The sequence below is a fragment of the Lacerta agilis genome, chromosome 16 (genome assembly GCF_009819535.1).
Source record: "Lacerta agilis isolate rLacAgi1 chromosome 16, rLacAgi1.pri, whole genome shotgun sequence".
NCBI classification, from domain to species: Eukaryota; Metazoa; Chordata; class Lepidosauria; order Squamata; family Lacertidae; genus Lacerta; species Lacerta agilis.
The window spans coordinates 23,484,184-23,500,022 of NC_046327.1; the positions used below are offsets into that span (position 1 = coordinate 23,484,184).

Consider the following 15,839-nt stretch of genomic DNA (forward strand, 5'->3'; position numbering starts at 1 on the left):
CCCCTCCTCCCTCCCCTCCGCTTCCCTTCTACCCACCCCCGGTGTACTTTGCTCGGCTGCTCCTCCTCCTCTTAAGGAAGTTTCCTCCCCCTCTTCTTCTTCTCTTCTTCTTCTACGAGCGCCGCCGCTGCACTTCCCCGTATTTCGCAGCCTTGCCTAACCGCCCGCCCCAACTACTCCCGGGGTGGGGGGAAAGAGAGAGAGAGAGAGAGAGGAAGGGCTTTTGGCCGGCGGACCCCCCTTTCCTCCAGCACAGTGGGGCTGAGCAGGGCACCGGCGACCCCCGGCCCCTGAGCGAGGCCGAATGCCGGTGGCGGCGGCCAACTCGCACCCCCGCGCGGTGCAGCAGCCCGACGCCCGCCCCTTCGCCGCCTCCGTCCGCCTACGGGACCGGGACCCCGCCAAGCACCAGCACCAAGGCGCCGAGGAGCGCCCGGAGCCCCACCGCCACGGCCAGGCCGCCGGGGAGGCGGCGGCGGCGGCGAGGGCAGCCGGCGGCAGAACGGCGGCTCCTTCCGGCGCCGCTTCACCGCCCGCCCTACTCGCTTTCTCGCCGTCTTCTCCGCCGGGCCCGCCGCCGCCGCCCGAGCCCCCACGGACTCGTTCGCGCTCCCGCTCCGGATTCTTCAGCCTCCTCGCCATGAACGGCGGCGGCGCCACAGCCACGGCAGCTGCCGCCGCCGCGCACTTCCAGCCGCCTCCGCCTCCTCCTGCCCCGCCGCATCTCCATGGGCCGAGCCTGCCCGAGTTGGGCGCCCGCAGCCAAGGCAGAGGGAGCCCCGCTGGACACGGGCACCCGCGGGCCCCACCGGGAGCCAGGGCGCCCGCGCCAGGTAACGTTGGGGGCCCAGGCGGGGTTTGGGCGATGGAAAAGACGGGAGTGTGGGGCGCTTGGGGGGTTGGCCATGTGGGAATGGGGGAACGGCTGTGTGGAGTAAACACGGAGCGGCGGGGGGTGGGGGTCTCGGTGTGGAGGAAGAGGCCGGCGGGGAGGTGGGGGTTGGAGGCAGCCTCTGAGGGAACGGGAGGTGACAGGATGTTTGTGAGGTGACTAATAAGTGGGTGCTGAGGTGAATTCCGCGTGAGGCGCCGAGCAAATATTCCAGAAGGCGAGGGCTGGGAACAAAAAAAGGGGGGGAGAAACACCCCACAAAAAGGGAAGCGCGCGGGGGCGGGGGATCGAAAAAAAACTTGGGAATGCCTCGGCCAGCCTTCAACTTAATCATGTTTACTTGGGAGTGAAGTCCCACCGAGTTCAATAGGGCGCAACTTCCTCGTGAAGTGCGTTTAGGATGCCACCCTCTTAAAAGCCTCCTGGCCTTAACATGATGCGTTAATTTGCCAGGTGCGGGGTCTTCTCTTCTAAAGAGAAGCCATAATAAACCGAGGAAATGATTAAAACCCAGAGACAAAGAGTACAAAAAAACCACCCCAACCACCAAAAGCACCCCCCCCCAACAACATGTGTTAGGCAGGATGGAAATGGAAACTGCTTTTCCTCAGAGGGGTGGGGTGGGGGCTGAAGCTGCACCCCCACAAAAAAAACCAGCATTTTGATTTCCCACAAAAGTTGTCACATTCAGCGCTACTTCTCCACAGCTTGTTCGCCATCACCCCTTCCGCTTCTCAGTGGTGCTTTCCTGTTCCTCTGTGTTTGTGGGTCGGTGTTAAGTGTGTTAGTGTAAGCATTCTCTTCTAATATGAAGGGCATTAAGCATGCTGACTGTTTTTGTGTGGAGGGGCCGAGAGAGGGGAGAAGGCCTTGGACATGGGGAGGACTTTTCCTGTGCTTCTGTCGCCTGCATGTTGGTGACACATGTGTATCTTCCACTTCTGGGAATGAGGCTCCTGATTCTTTAGTAATAAACTTGGTGTAGTCTGTGAATCGGTGTGGACGATTAAATTGTGTTGTCACCTGGAATTGGAAGCTGGAAGACTGTGTTTGGAGTGAATGGCAATACTGTAGTGTGCATATGGAGATGAAAAAGAAGCAGCTGGCTTTGGGGTAGGGAGAAAAAGTTCACAATGTGGTAGACTAAATAACTTGAACAATTTTGCAGCTGGTGATTTTCAGAACTGCTAAAACTTTTAAGTGCATTGAAGCTAGAAATAATGTGACGAAGTTCAGTGTGGCGTTGAACCTAACAAGGTGCTGTGGTGGGGGAAGAGAGGGGGGGACTTTTCACCTTTCACAGATATCAGAATTTGTGACCCTGGAAGACCTGAAATGCCTGCCAAAGAAAACTCTAGACCCGTGGTTCCCAACTTAGGGCACCCCCCCCCACAGAGGGGCAATTTGATTTTTAAGGGGGGCAATTTGGAAGCTTGTTTAGACCAAGTTAATGGCCTTTTAGGCTTTCTCCATGTGATTAGGAGTTCACTTTTTGAATAATAAGAATTATATGTCACGGGGGGGGGGTCAGGATTTTAGAGATTAAAGGTAAAGGGACCCCTGACCGTTAGGTCCAGTCGCAAACAACTCTGGGGTTGCGGCGCTCGTCTCGCTTTACTGGCCGAGGGAGCCGACGTTTGTCCGCAGACAGCTTCCGGGTCATGTGGCCAGCATGACTAAGCCGCTTCTGGCGGAACCAGAGCAGCGCATGGAAACGCCATTTACCTTCCTGCCGGAGCGGTACCTATTTATCCACTTGCACTGGCCTGCTTTCAAACTGCTAGGTTGGCAGGAGCTGGGACCGAGCAACAGGAGCTCACCCTGTCGCGGGGATTCGAACCACCAACCTTTTGATCAGCAAGCCCTAGGCTCTGTGGTTTAGACCACAGTGCCACCCGCATCCCTCATGCTTAGGTTGGGCATGGCCAAAAAAAGGTTGGGAACCACTGCTCTAGACCCTAGAACAACCACTGTCACATAACATGCACTATATTATACAATAATATCCATACCAAGTAGACATCTGTACAGCAAGTATACATGGTATATAATTTTCTTTTTTGGGGAGTGTTCTGTGTTTTCTTAGTTCCATAGAAAGAATCATGTCATTGACAGGGGAGCTTGTAGTTGAGAATGCCCATTTATTTGTAAATGAATTAAAATATTTTTTCCCTTTGAACCTGTGATTGTAATTGCTTTCTTGACTTTTCAAAATCTTATTGGTTCTGATTTTGACATGAGGTGTTCAAACAATCCCATGGCTTTAAGAATAATAACTGATACAGTAAGGCAATATTTTCAGGTGTTTCATGACTAATACCACTTTATGGAATTAATAGTTTGGAATAAATTAGAAGTGCCAGAGCTTTAAGTTTTCTTGGAAGTCACTCCCTCTGTCCTTGATCTTCCTCCTAATTCCACATGTACGTGGGCTGGTTGTTGTTACTCACTAGTGAAGGAAAGGCACTCTACAAGTTGCATTGCTCATATGAGCACTTCTTTAAAAATCAGGTGTCAGGTATCCATGAGTTCTGTATCAGATCAGGCTCTTGAACTACACTGTGATAAGTTCAAGTTTTATCTAAATTAAGCAACTTTTTCTGGGCATAGATGTCAACCCTCCCTGCTGTTTCCCAATGCTATAATAAGGGAATTTCCCACAAAAAGGGGAAAGGTTGACCGCTATGTTTCTGGGTGCTGGAGATAATAATTTTCTGCACTGCACCCACTAAGTAATGTTAAAATGATCAATGTATTTTATTAAATGTCAACTTTCACCTCGGTAAGATAATCTTAGATATGATTTGCATTTAAAATAAGAATTGCCTTTTAATACTTGAGGACATGAATTCTGTTGCTCTCCTGAAAGTTCACATGTAATAAAGCCCCATGAATTTGCATTTGTGGGGCTGGTATGATCTGAAAGATGACTGGTCCTAATTTCTTCAAAAACCTGTAAACCTAGTGTGCTGATGAAACAGCAGAGAAAACAGTACTTATGGGCTGGGTATGTATTTCTTTCAGCAGGGCAAAATCTTTTTTATTATTATTGTGGTAGCTGAATTTCAGATAACCAAAGAAAAGTTAAATACATCTTTTATTGAATTGGCTTTGTGCTGAGCAGCTGATAACTGATTTTGAATGTTAGGCCTATGTGTAAGGGATTATTTACAATAGTATTCAATGAGAGATACATCTTTTTCTGTTCAACTTTAAGAACTACAAATATTTTTAAGAATCTCAATTCTAAACATTCTGGCAGACGCTTTGTTATTCCATTTTTATTTAATTTGAATACTTTTGAAGTCATTAAATGGAGTAATGTGGAATAAAGAGCAAAATATGTGACATAATTTGTAATGTATAGAGAACATGCTTCAGTACTAGGTTATTTTAAATGTTTAGCTAAAGTGACTGATGTAGTCCTGGGGCAGAGCCAGTAATGATGGTACATATAATACTTTCAAATAAAGTGTTAGTTTTACATTGGGCTGTAGTAAGTAATTCAAAATAGTTTCAGTTCTTCTTTTCATTAGAGTTACAGTATTTCTTAGACTTGAAAAATTCAGACATGCATATTTACACCTGCACATGATTACTCAAGAAAACGCACTGAGATGATGGAACTAGTTTCAATTAAGTGTGCATAGGATTACAATTGTCATAGGAAGACATAAAGCACTCCTATCACATCTTGGAGACAAGTGTTAGACTTCATTGCATTTTATTATTTTAAAAAATAAATGGAATAGACTTCCAATTAATGATGTCATTCTAAACCAAAAAGAGGTTAGTTGTAGATGATCAATCCCTTCTTTTTCACATAACAACAGTGGCTTATCCTCGGATAGTTTCTGGTTGAACTATTGCTTCAGTGGAGAGTAAACCAATTGGGAGTTCATACTTTGGCTGACCTTTGTAGCAAGCCATTGTCATCATTAATACAACCCTTTACCTTCCCCTGCCCTCTTCCTATGTGTGCTATGCACAATCTTCAAATCTGCTTGGGGGGTTGGGGGAACCCCCAAGACCCATTTAGGAGGCACATTATTCAGTTTATTCAGTCATTGAATAAACTCGTTATATAAATTTAAAAACCTGTGGTAAGCTTTCAAGTTATCCAGAACTCTTCTTCAGGCAAGATGTTATACAAAGCAGGGGTTGGGGGACACACACAAAGGAAAACAAGGTTCAAACATTAGAATGATGTTGTAGCTGTGAGGTTAGCTTGTTCTAAGATTGCAGGCTGGATAAGTCCCTCTCAGGTGCTACAGAAACCAGGTTACACATGTATAATTCTGGGATAAAAAGGCAATGACTGCTACTCATTTCTGAGAAATTAAAGTCTAATTTGTAACCCAGATCAATCCCAAACCTTAAATGGAACACACAGGTTGCTGGGTAGGCAGAGACCAGAAGTAAAGAGAAACATGGCAGCCTTTAATTTAGCAAAGCCACTGATTAATTTTGATGTACTAAGTAAAAAAGCCAAATGAAGCCAAATTGTATGGTATTACCAAGTGCTTTGAGGGGATGTCCTTGGCTGTGCTAAATTAAAGAGATCTTGTGTAATACCTTTCCTGATGAAGAGTTCTAGAGAACTCAAAAGCTCGCCACACTTTGGTGACATTTTGGTTGGCTCTACTAAAGGCATTGCCCAAATGTGACTGTTGGGTAAGTGAGGTGTTTCGTATTAAGCTGGGCTTGGAGAATTTGGGAGAGGAACAGAGTCTGCGGCTGCATACACCTTACCATTTATTCTGGCTCCAGTGTGCTCCCACTGCTGAGTATAAATCTGTATACAAATGTTGTTACCAACAACCCTGTACTGTAGTTCAAAGCTTTCCAAATGGTGTCGTAACACTTTAGTGTGTCGGCTGCAGTGTGTAGGTGTGTCACGCAAACACTCCCCATGTGTCACCAACATGAAAAGTTTAGAAAGCTCTGCTGTAGTTTCTTTAGAAATACTGTTGTCTGATGCTTTTTCTCTCAAACCAGCTTCAACCTGGAATGAAAACTTAAGCTGCATTCACTTTGCAGTTAAGTTGAGGTGTGCACATTGGAGACAGCCATTGTGCATGCATGGATGACAGCTTATGCACAGATGAGATCTTCATGTTCGGGGGTGAGGGGTTGCAGGGGCAAGGAAACCAACAGGTAACATGCATAATTGAAGACATCCCCACATCTTCTGTAGTGTGCATATAAAAGTGCATATGCAACTTGAAATGCAGCAGGGGAAAACTTACCTCACTGTGTTTTAAGCTGCTAATGTGCACATAGCCTGACTGTCTTGTCCAGCAGAAGCTGAGAGACTCCTCCCTTCTCAGATTTCTGTGATTGAGGGGGAAGGGGGAAGGGTCTCTTGCTTTGTGCTGGGCAGCTAGCAGAAGATGATAGCCAGTAAGAGACATATGGTCATTGCTGTTGACCACACAAATGGGCCTCTGTAACCATTGCTGTTCCTCCCTACTTTGTTTCTATGCTGATAAGATGACATAGTGGAGGTTCCATACTCCCTTGTATTGTGTATGAGGGTGTATGTGCTTTTGAAAAGAGTGTTTCAGTGTAGAAGAACTAATTTTTGTAGTTTCAGCTTCTCATGCTGCTGGAATTCCCTCTTCTACCGGTAATAATAAGAGTGTTGTCCTCTACTGCATCTGATGGTATCACCCCCCCCCCCTTCTCTTAAGTTAACAGGTGGGAATCCTACTTGTGGATTCTCCTGATCTATCAAACTATTTCTGCCTAGAAGGACAGACATACTTACACTCTCCTTTCAAATCAAACTGTCTAGCTATTTTAAGCAGCCCAGAGGACACAGTAGTAAACTGCTGCTGGTCAAGTGCAAACTGTACAGTGGTGTAAGCATGCAGTAAACCAGTAGTATAGTTGTAGATTGAGCATATCTATATGCAGCTGGAAATTGATATATTTTGTGGGGTTTATTTTTAAAAATAAAAGATTGAATTATTAGCATTTCAGTTGTGTGTCTTTTTAAACAATCTTGTTTATGAATTTTGCAAATCTAACATATTTTAAAGCCTATATTCTTCTAATCTTAAACTGGAATCATGATCCTTTATCACTCAAATTGAGTTGAAGTCTGCTTTTTCTGTAAAAAAGGAAAAGAAAAAGATAAGCAGGTTAAAAAAGACATCTGAGTCAAACATAAAAATATGACCTAGTTATAGGACTGTTATTACTATGGGCTTTTTTTGAACCAAAGAACAAGCAAACCATCATCATTCCTAGGGTATAGGAACCAGGAGATGTAATTCTGTATTTCCCTAGGATCATCCACTGGATCCCACCTGGATGAACTTGTTATTTCGTTTATGCCTTGTACCTCCCTGAGATCTGCAGTGTGTTCAGTTCTGAACATTTTATTATTTTACTAACCAAACAAGGAGGATATTTACTTTTGATTTCATGAAGAAACACTGTTTTGCTCACTAACAACAAGCAGTTTTTAGAAAGTGATAGGCACTCAGTGACCTTGCTTTGTTTGTGTCCTGCATGTAGATAGAGATAACCAAACAGAAATCTCTCTCTCTCTCTCTCTCTCTCTCTCTCTCACTCACACACACACACACACACACACACACACACACGGCCAGGGGTAGCCAATGTAGTACATGCCAGATAAACTACATTTTTCATCAGCTCCAGCATTGGTCAGGGATGATGGGAGCTTGAAGGTTACTATCTAAGCTTAAAATAATTATAGGAATATCATCTTATGATCGTTAAGGATGTCTTTATTTACAAATCACTGTTTTACTATTTTATAGTAACCAGTTAGCATTCAAGTGTATTCAGGAAATGTATGAACTACAGTTTTACCTACTACTGGTGCATCAGGTACAGCTATTCCTAGTCAGAGATAGCCTGACCATGGTGATCCATGCATTGATAACCTCAAGACTTAATTGTTCCAATGCACTGTATGTGGTGAAGACTTAATTGTTCCAATGCACTTGTATGTGGTGCTACCCATGAGCCTAGTTTGGAAGCTCCAGCTGATGCAAAATGCTACGGGCAGATTTTTTTTTAGAACAGGGACAGGGTACTGCCAGCCCATAACTGAGGTGCTTAAAAGCTTGCACTGGCTGCTCATATGTTACCAGCACAGGTTCCAGGTTCTTCTATTTTTACAAGGTTTTTAACAACTCTGGTCCAAGATATCTTAAGGGCCACCTGATGGCTTATATTCCTGCTTGAGCACAAATAAATTTGGGGGAGTCTCTTGTTTGTGGTCTCCCATGTCTCAGATCCACAGCTTGCAACTACTTAGGAAGCTGAGCATTCAGTGTTGTGTAGGCCTAGTCCTGTGAAAGTCCCCCCTGAGATTAGAAAGACACCCTCCTTGCTGAATGTCAGGCACATGACAAAGACATTCTTCTTCCACCAGGCATATTAATGTAGTGTTTGGCTTAGTGGTGCCTTTTTATTCTCTGTGAGGTTTATTTTTACTCTCACTGCTTAGAATTGATAATGATCAAGCAGTATATAAATGCAAACCATACAATATGGAGTAATGTCAGAAGGATAACAATGTTACAGTAAATGCAAATAATTTTGTGGCACGTTGAAAGACAAATTTATTGTGGCATAAGCTTTTGTGGGCATGAACCACTTCATCAGATACATGGGAGGTGTGATTTATATTGGTCCACTATGCCTCCATATTTAGAATGTCACTCTTTAGAGAATAAAAATTACATTGAAAGTACTGGTAGCTTCAAAATATGCACCTGTCCATATCAAAATGACATATTTTAAGTCTTGATGGGGTTACACTCCCTCTGAAGTGGGTATGTAGCTTGAGGGTATTTCTGGATCCTTAGTGTTGCTCGAGGCTCAGGAGGCCTCAGTAGTGTGGAGTGTCTTCCATCAGCTTTTGCTGGTGGCCCAGCTGCACCCATATCTGGACAGAGATAGCATAACGTACGCCATCTGGTAACCTCTAGGTTTGATTACTGCAACACGTTATATGTGGGGCTGCCTCTGAAGCATAGCTGTCAACTTTTCCCTTTTCTTGCGAGGAATCCTATTTGGAATAAGGGAATTTCCCTTAAAAAAGGGAAAAGTTGACAGCTATACTCTGAAGATGGTTCAGAAACTTCAGCTGGTGCAGATTTGGCAGCTAGGTTGCTCACTAGGGCAAGACAGTTTGAGCATATTACACTAATCCTGGCCCAACAGTACTGGATGCCAGTTAGTTAGACCAATAAAAAGTACTGGTTTTGGACTGTAAAGCCCTAAATACGGTAGCTCAGGACTGCAATACCTCGAGGACCGCCTTTCACCATAGGAACCAATCCTGTGATCATTATCTGAGGCCCTTTGATGCCATATCTTTAGATGCCATGTGAAATTGTTTCTCTTCAATCACCTGTTCAGCTAATTAACATTTTATGTGGAAGGGAGTTTATTGGTTTGGTTTTTTTTTAAAAAATGCATTTTGTATTCTCATTTTGTATTTTTCTGTTGTAAACTGTCCTGGGATCTTTGAATGAAGTGCAGTATACAAATTTAATAAATAATAATGATGATAATAATAATAAACTTGGCTCATTGTATGTTACGTAAACATTGGAGGGATAGGTGAGCTAAAGGAGTGTCAACATGGTATTTTAAACTGTCACTCTTTGTAATCCCAAATAATTCATTTAGGCTTCAATCCTATGCACCGTTCCCTGGGAGCAAGTGCCTTCCTCCTGAGCTTAGAGAACCTATGTCTAAGACTAAACACACATAGGATTGTGATACTTGCAGGGGTGTTAGGAAAGTATAATTATGGAGTTAGTGCATTTAGAATTGTTTGGGCCACATCTTCAGAGTGCTCTTTAATGAAATTGGCTATCACAAAAGTACTGCCAAATAGTAAGATGGGACAGTGAATTTCTGTGCTCAGTTCTTTTTGTTTTATCAGCAGTCTTGGCAAACTTGAGTTAAAGTGTTCTGTGAAATTTATTAGTCAAACTTTGTTCTTATTTCCTTACTTTTTAAAATGTAATCTGAGATCACTACACTTAATACATGATAGAAGTGTCACTGTGGTTCAGTGTTAGAAACTGAGATGAAAGCTAGGAGCTAATGGCACCTTAAACCTAGGTTATGGGTGCAACAATGGACTGTCTAGGCTCCCTTTTTTATAACAAGAATACAAAGCTGAAAATGAATGAACTGCAGCTAAAATATTAAGTTCATTTTTTACATGGTCTAGTCCAGGCATCCCCAAACTCAGCTCTCTAGATGTTTTGGGACTACAACTCCTATCACTCCTAGCTAACAGGACCAGTGGTCAGGGATGATGGGAGTAGTAGTCCCAAAACATCTGGAGGGCCGAGTTTGGGGTGCTTGGTCTAGACCTTCCCTTGCCCACGTCCCTAATATTGTTAAATGGGTCTCTTCTCCAGTCTTCAGAGAGTAGCTGGAAGTGGAGAGACAGAAAAAGGTCCTCCTTTTTTCCACTCTGCAGTTTTAATCTGAAATCTTAGGTGCAGTATGGCACTCAGAGCTCAGAAACTCCTCGTGCTAATGAAATCCCCTGTCACAAAATGTGCCTAGAACAATGGGAGTTTCAAGCACTGCTGTGGTTTAGAAATTAGTGTTCCAGTACTGACTAGGCAAATCTGGATTCAACTCCTGTTCATGAGTTCATGAGCAAGTCATTCTATCATCCTTGGTATATTTATGGAAATGGTATTGCTAAATACCAACTTTACAGGACTGATGTGCAGTTTAATAAAGTGAAAACACTTTCCCCAGATGAATTCAGGAAGTAGAAAAAACTGTTTGCATATCAAATGTTATGAAAATCATTGAGGGAGTATATACATTTTGTTAAATAATTAAAATAAATGTTTAATATGCATAATTCAGGTTTTCATCAGTATATTCATAATTAATGCCAAAGTTATCTACCACAATTTCATATGTATGCTTATTTGATGGCAAATGTGCATAGGATTGCAGCCATAGGTTGTGTACATACTGACTCTGAAGCACATTCTCCTCCTCAAAGTAATTCTGGGCACTGTAGGTTACTCCTCACAGACTTACAATTCCCAGCAATCTGTAGCAAACTACAGAGCCCAGAAAAAATGTTTTTATAATGCTTTAAATATTGTGTGCGTATTTGGCCTTAGTCATTGAATTAGCAAAGCAATATTGGGATGGGACATTTTGCTGAGCAACTTACCGTAACTTCTCTTTCATATAAGAACTAGATCCTAGAGACACAGAGGCAAAATGAGGAGGAAAGCAGTCTTTAGCCATATCTCTGTCTTGTAGGAGATAGAGAGGGAAGCAGCTTGGGCAGGTTTGCTCAATATGTGACTTCTATATCAGCCAAGCAGCCCATTTATTGTGGCCTGCCAGTAGCTTGCAGTCACCATTCCCTTCATGTTTTGCTGTCCTAGACAGGCAGAAAAAACCCAGGAGGTTTACCATACATAACTGCTGGTTGCATTTGGCTTGGTGAGTCGGAATTTGTACAGGCCTTGGCTAGAGACAGGTTTCTCGGTTGGGAGGTGAGATCTTCCTTGTAATGGAACATTTTAGTTGGCTAGTTTATTTATAAGTACTGTAGATGTTTTCGGCTTTATTAAGGGAAACTTTATAAAAATAAGTTTTGAATATGTCAAGGCAGTTTTTGGGATACCCTTGCTTTCTTGCTAATACCTCAAATCTCTCATGGTATTTAGGATTGTTTTATTAACTGTACTAAGATCTTTAGGGTTAGTCTTCAACATGGTTCAGTTTCATTTTTTTTAAAGGCAGTAAAAGTGTTCATAATCAAAAGGCACGTATTTACCAGTTTTACTATCAAATACTGTGATGACAGGGTATGAAAAGCTGTCTTCTAAACTGCTTTAGTTTGAAAGAATTCAGTCAAAGTGATCTACGCCCTTTTTTGAATACCAGTATGTAAAATTCATCATGTGAAGGTTATAAACCATGTAAAAAGCAGTGAATGAAAAACCGCTAGTTCACAGCAATCTTGACAGATGTTGTACATTTTCAGCAGTGTGAATCTTGAATTGGCACAATATTTTTAATTGTTTTAAAGCAGTATGTTTTGGCTTGTAATTGAAAAGCATGTACTGTAGCTTTATAGCAAGATGTATCCTTAAAATTGACATTTCATGATACCCTTAAATAAAAAAATTGAGTTTTCATAATTTATTTTGAGCAAGTACAATAGTTTCTTGGCAATTTAAAAAATTGTGATTGATTTTTGGTAGATGAAAACTGGACTTCCATATTTAGTCTGTGCCTCCTTTTAATACCTTAAATTAGGTTAGTCTGCAACACATCCTTAATGAAAACTTGGACAGCAGAGGTTTACAGTATTTAATGGAGTGCAGACATACAGAAATAACTCAGTACCTCTGCTAAGTGACATTTATCTTGAAGCTTCGGAATTAATTACTAAAGACTTGGAAAGTACAGTTAATAAAAGAATTAAGTCTCTTCTTCTTCTCTGCCTTTTTTTTTATTTCTTCTTCTTCTTCTTCTTCTTCTTTCTTTCTTTCTTTCTATTTTCTCTTTCTCTCTTTTAATCTTATATCCTTCTCCTTTTCTCGTTTTGCTTTCTTCTAGTTAGCTAAGATATGAGAGATTTATTTCTTTATTCTTAGGTATAAGGAAGTATGCATCTGTATATGCATATGCTTGTATGTAATTATATTTTAATTGAACAATAAAGGATTTTTAATAAATAAATAAATAAAAAGTCTCAATAAATAAGTAAATATATAAATGGCAATATTTAATAGCCAGAAGCACATAACTTAAACATTTCCCCCATTTCATGTAGCTGTTGAGAGCTAGTATTGGACTGGGAAGAACTTGGTCAGTGAAGTTTACTGGGTGGCATGGAGTTTGTCAGTACTGTATCAGCACCAAACCTTCCTCATGATGGCTGTTGTTTGAAATAATTTCTAGACCACCCTTTATTTTTTTTAAAAAAATCCCAAAGCAAAACACATCTGAAAAAGACCATGTGAAAAAATGAACCCATAGCCTATGTTTAAGGTGCCATTTAGCTCCTAGCTTTCAAGGTGGTAGGATGCTGGAGTAGATAGTTCTCATTTAGCAAGTTCTAACAAGGTTCTTCCTATAACTTGTGTGAGTCAATGAGTCCTAAGACAGAACTTTCATGTCTCATGTCACCTCAAGAGACACATACACAAAAAGGAAACACAATACCCAAACTCAAAAGTAAGCTGAGGTGCAGAAATAGGTATGCATAGAAATCTGTATATTATACTCTCCCCCCCTCATAAACATGCATGTGCACATACGTGCAGCCCCCGTTTACGCATGGTCAATATATTCACAACCGTGCATACGTGTATTGTGCTGAACCCAGAAGCGACCTGGAAACGTCATAAAGATGTCACTGAAACATCGCTAAAAAGGTGGAAGCCTGTTTGCAGGCTTTTTCAATGGGCTTCAGTTATACACAATTTCACTGATGCATGCAGTGCCTTGGAACATAACCCCCATGTAAACGGGGGCCTGCCTGTAAAAATATTCATAATAAATATTTCTGACAAAACTGAAAACCTTGGTCTGAGGGGGAAAAATATTTACAGGAAACTTGCCTATCTTATCTGTAGAAAATCTGAGTACATAAAATAAGTCTTGAAATATGTAGGTTGATACCGAGGTGGTGTTTTTTCTAGTGCCCAATCTGTAAATATAGATAATTCCAAATTCACCTCATGTCACTTCAAACATGATGCATTTCAATTGAGTTGTTTCACTCATTTTGTTATTTGTCGGCTGCTGAATAATCAAATGATGTATGAGAATATGTGAACTACATCAGTTATCTTTACTGGGAACTTATCTATCCACCCTTGCCCCTTTTTGAATAAATTATTGTAGCATGAAGAGCCTGGGTGAATTTAGTTGCATTAACTAAACTTTGTAAAGGATTATTAAGGCTTGGAATAATATTAGGCCAGAGGTTTGCAATGCTGCATTTTTAAATATGAGCAAAACACTCATGGATGAAAGATGGCAAATGGTTGAAATAATTTATAAGTTCATCTCATGTATTGCTAATCATGTTACCAGTTTTGAGAGCATACTTCTGCTAATGAAAGCCTGCATCTGAGACTTTAGGCATTTGACAGATGTAACATAAATTGCACTGTTAAACTAGCTGTGTCTATGAATAATAAAATCTGCAGACAGAAAAGTATTTCATAATTGCGGGGAAGATGTATTTCTGTATGGTATATTAATATGAAATATTGGAGTGAGTGAGAATTGTTCATTTTCACTCTGTATATATTGGGATACCCCCCCATACCAGCTGAAAAAATGTGAAGGGGTTCTTCAAGCAAGGGCATTTTGAGTCTGCAGCTCCTATTGATTTAAATGGGAGTTTAGTATCCATTAGCTTTCTGAATCAACCCTAAGGCAGTTGAAGTACCAATGTCCTATGTTATAAGGTACAGAGCTGACATCTGCATAGCCAGAGTCCATCTGGATATGGCATAAAGTCAGCAATGGCTTAGCTAGAAATGAGGCAGAGATGATTTGGAGATGTTACTCTCTACCATAACCTTTGTGAAGCTGACAGCAGACTAAAAGATTTAATTCCATCTTTTCAGAAACAGATATAGTAATACACATGCCAGCTGATTATTTATTAGTCTTAGCAAGATATGCGTAAAGTGTCCAAAATGCAGTCCAAGGCACATCTGTAAATAGATTTAATGAAATATATTGGATTTATACAAATTAGCCAGGCATTTTGGCATTCAGTTAACCCAGGTTTTTTAAGCAGCTACTTGCCTGCGGTGAGCAAGAACAGGTGATCAAAAAGGAAAGCTTTTTAATATGGGATTGAATGTTTGTTTCAGGTTTCCTGTGCCATACAAATAACTAAAGCAGATATTTGATAAAGTAAGCTAGTTACAGTTTTGGTGGGTTGTTGATTTGCAGGAGTGAGTTGCCAGCTGCCCATTTATTGCCTCCAGGTGTTTAGCAGAGCAGCAACCATTGTAACTGGTGGGAGTGACACTTGGTGGGGCAAAACAGATCCCTTGATTAAAAGCCTATTTAAACAATTGTGCAGAAGAGGCAATGTTAAAGAAGTTTGGTAATGGTGAAGGAAGTGGCAGTAGTGTGAATAGATAAGAATTATATTTTCCATATATAGAAATGCTGAGTATGGAACTGGCCATGTGTGATGCAGCTAATTTATATTAAGATGATAGAAGTGTAATTATCAGTTCAGGGCTGCTGTGGGCTATGCCAATTGGGTGTCCACACTAAGTTCAGCATCACTATGGCAAGCCGAGGTATGCCAGATTGCCCAAGGAGAGGTGAACTGGTAGTGGGACCGCGCTTGTGAATAGCTGCTGGAGCCTTACCTGGGCAAGACAGTGAAACCTAGAAGTGTGGTTACCTTCAAAGGGAAAAAAGGGAAAGGGTGGCAGTAGTTGTGGAGAGGGCAGTACATGTTCGGTCTTCAAAATCATACCCAGCCTCCATCCTCCATAAAGCACAGTAGTGGAAAACTCAGAAATTTGTTCATTACGCTGTGAGATTTTAGCATTCTTAATAAAGTTGTTATCCTACTGTGACTTTCAGATATTACTAATGGACCTTTGTGGGTTACCTATGCTTTTTGTGCACTCTGGTGAATATCAAAATTTGTTATCCAAAAGAGAGGTCTTAAAACTATAAATAAATTTATCTACTACCACCTGAAGATGGAAGTTTACTTTGAAGGTGTTACATGCCTGCAACCACTAAACAATATTCTGCTTGGCTGCTTCGACTATTTTTACCTGGTGCGTCAAAATTAATGATATAAAAATACAACATTTTTCTTTACTTAATTTACTTCTGCTTTCTCACAAGAGAAAAGAAACCCATGTGCTCTATTTGGTGCTGGTGAAAGGTCTGAGTG

At 41.4% G+C, this 15,839-nt stretch overlaps 1 protein-coding gene across 2 annotated transcripts in view; it reads left to right on the top strand.

The window, feature by feature from the left end:
- The first annotated feature begins 680 nt into the window (after nt 1-680).
- RNF38 (ring finger protein 38) overlaps nt 681-15,839 on the top strand; it is a 79,173-nt gene continuing 64,014 nt past the window's right edge. Inside the window, exon 1 of one of the 2 annotated variants that reach the window (XM_033172770.1) lies at nt 681-833. The gene's annotated coding sequence lies outside the window, so the exon portion shown is untranslated. The remainder of the gene's footprint in view (nt 834-15,839) is intronic. The other variant, XM_033172769.1, reaches the window with a different exon arrangement.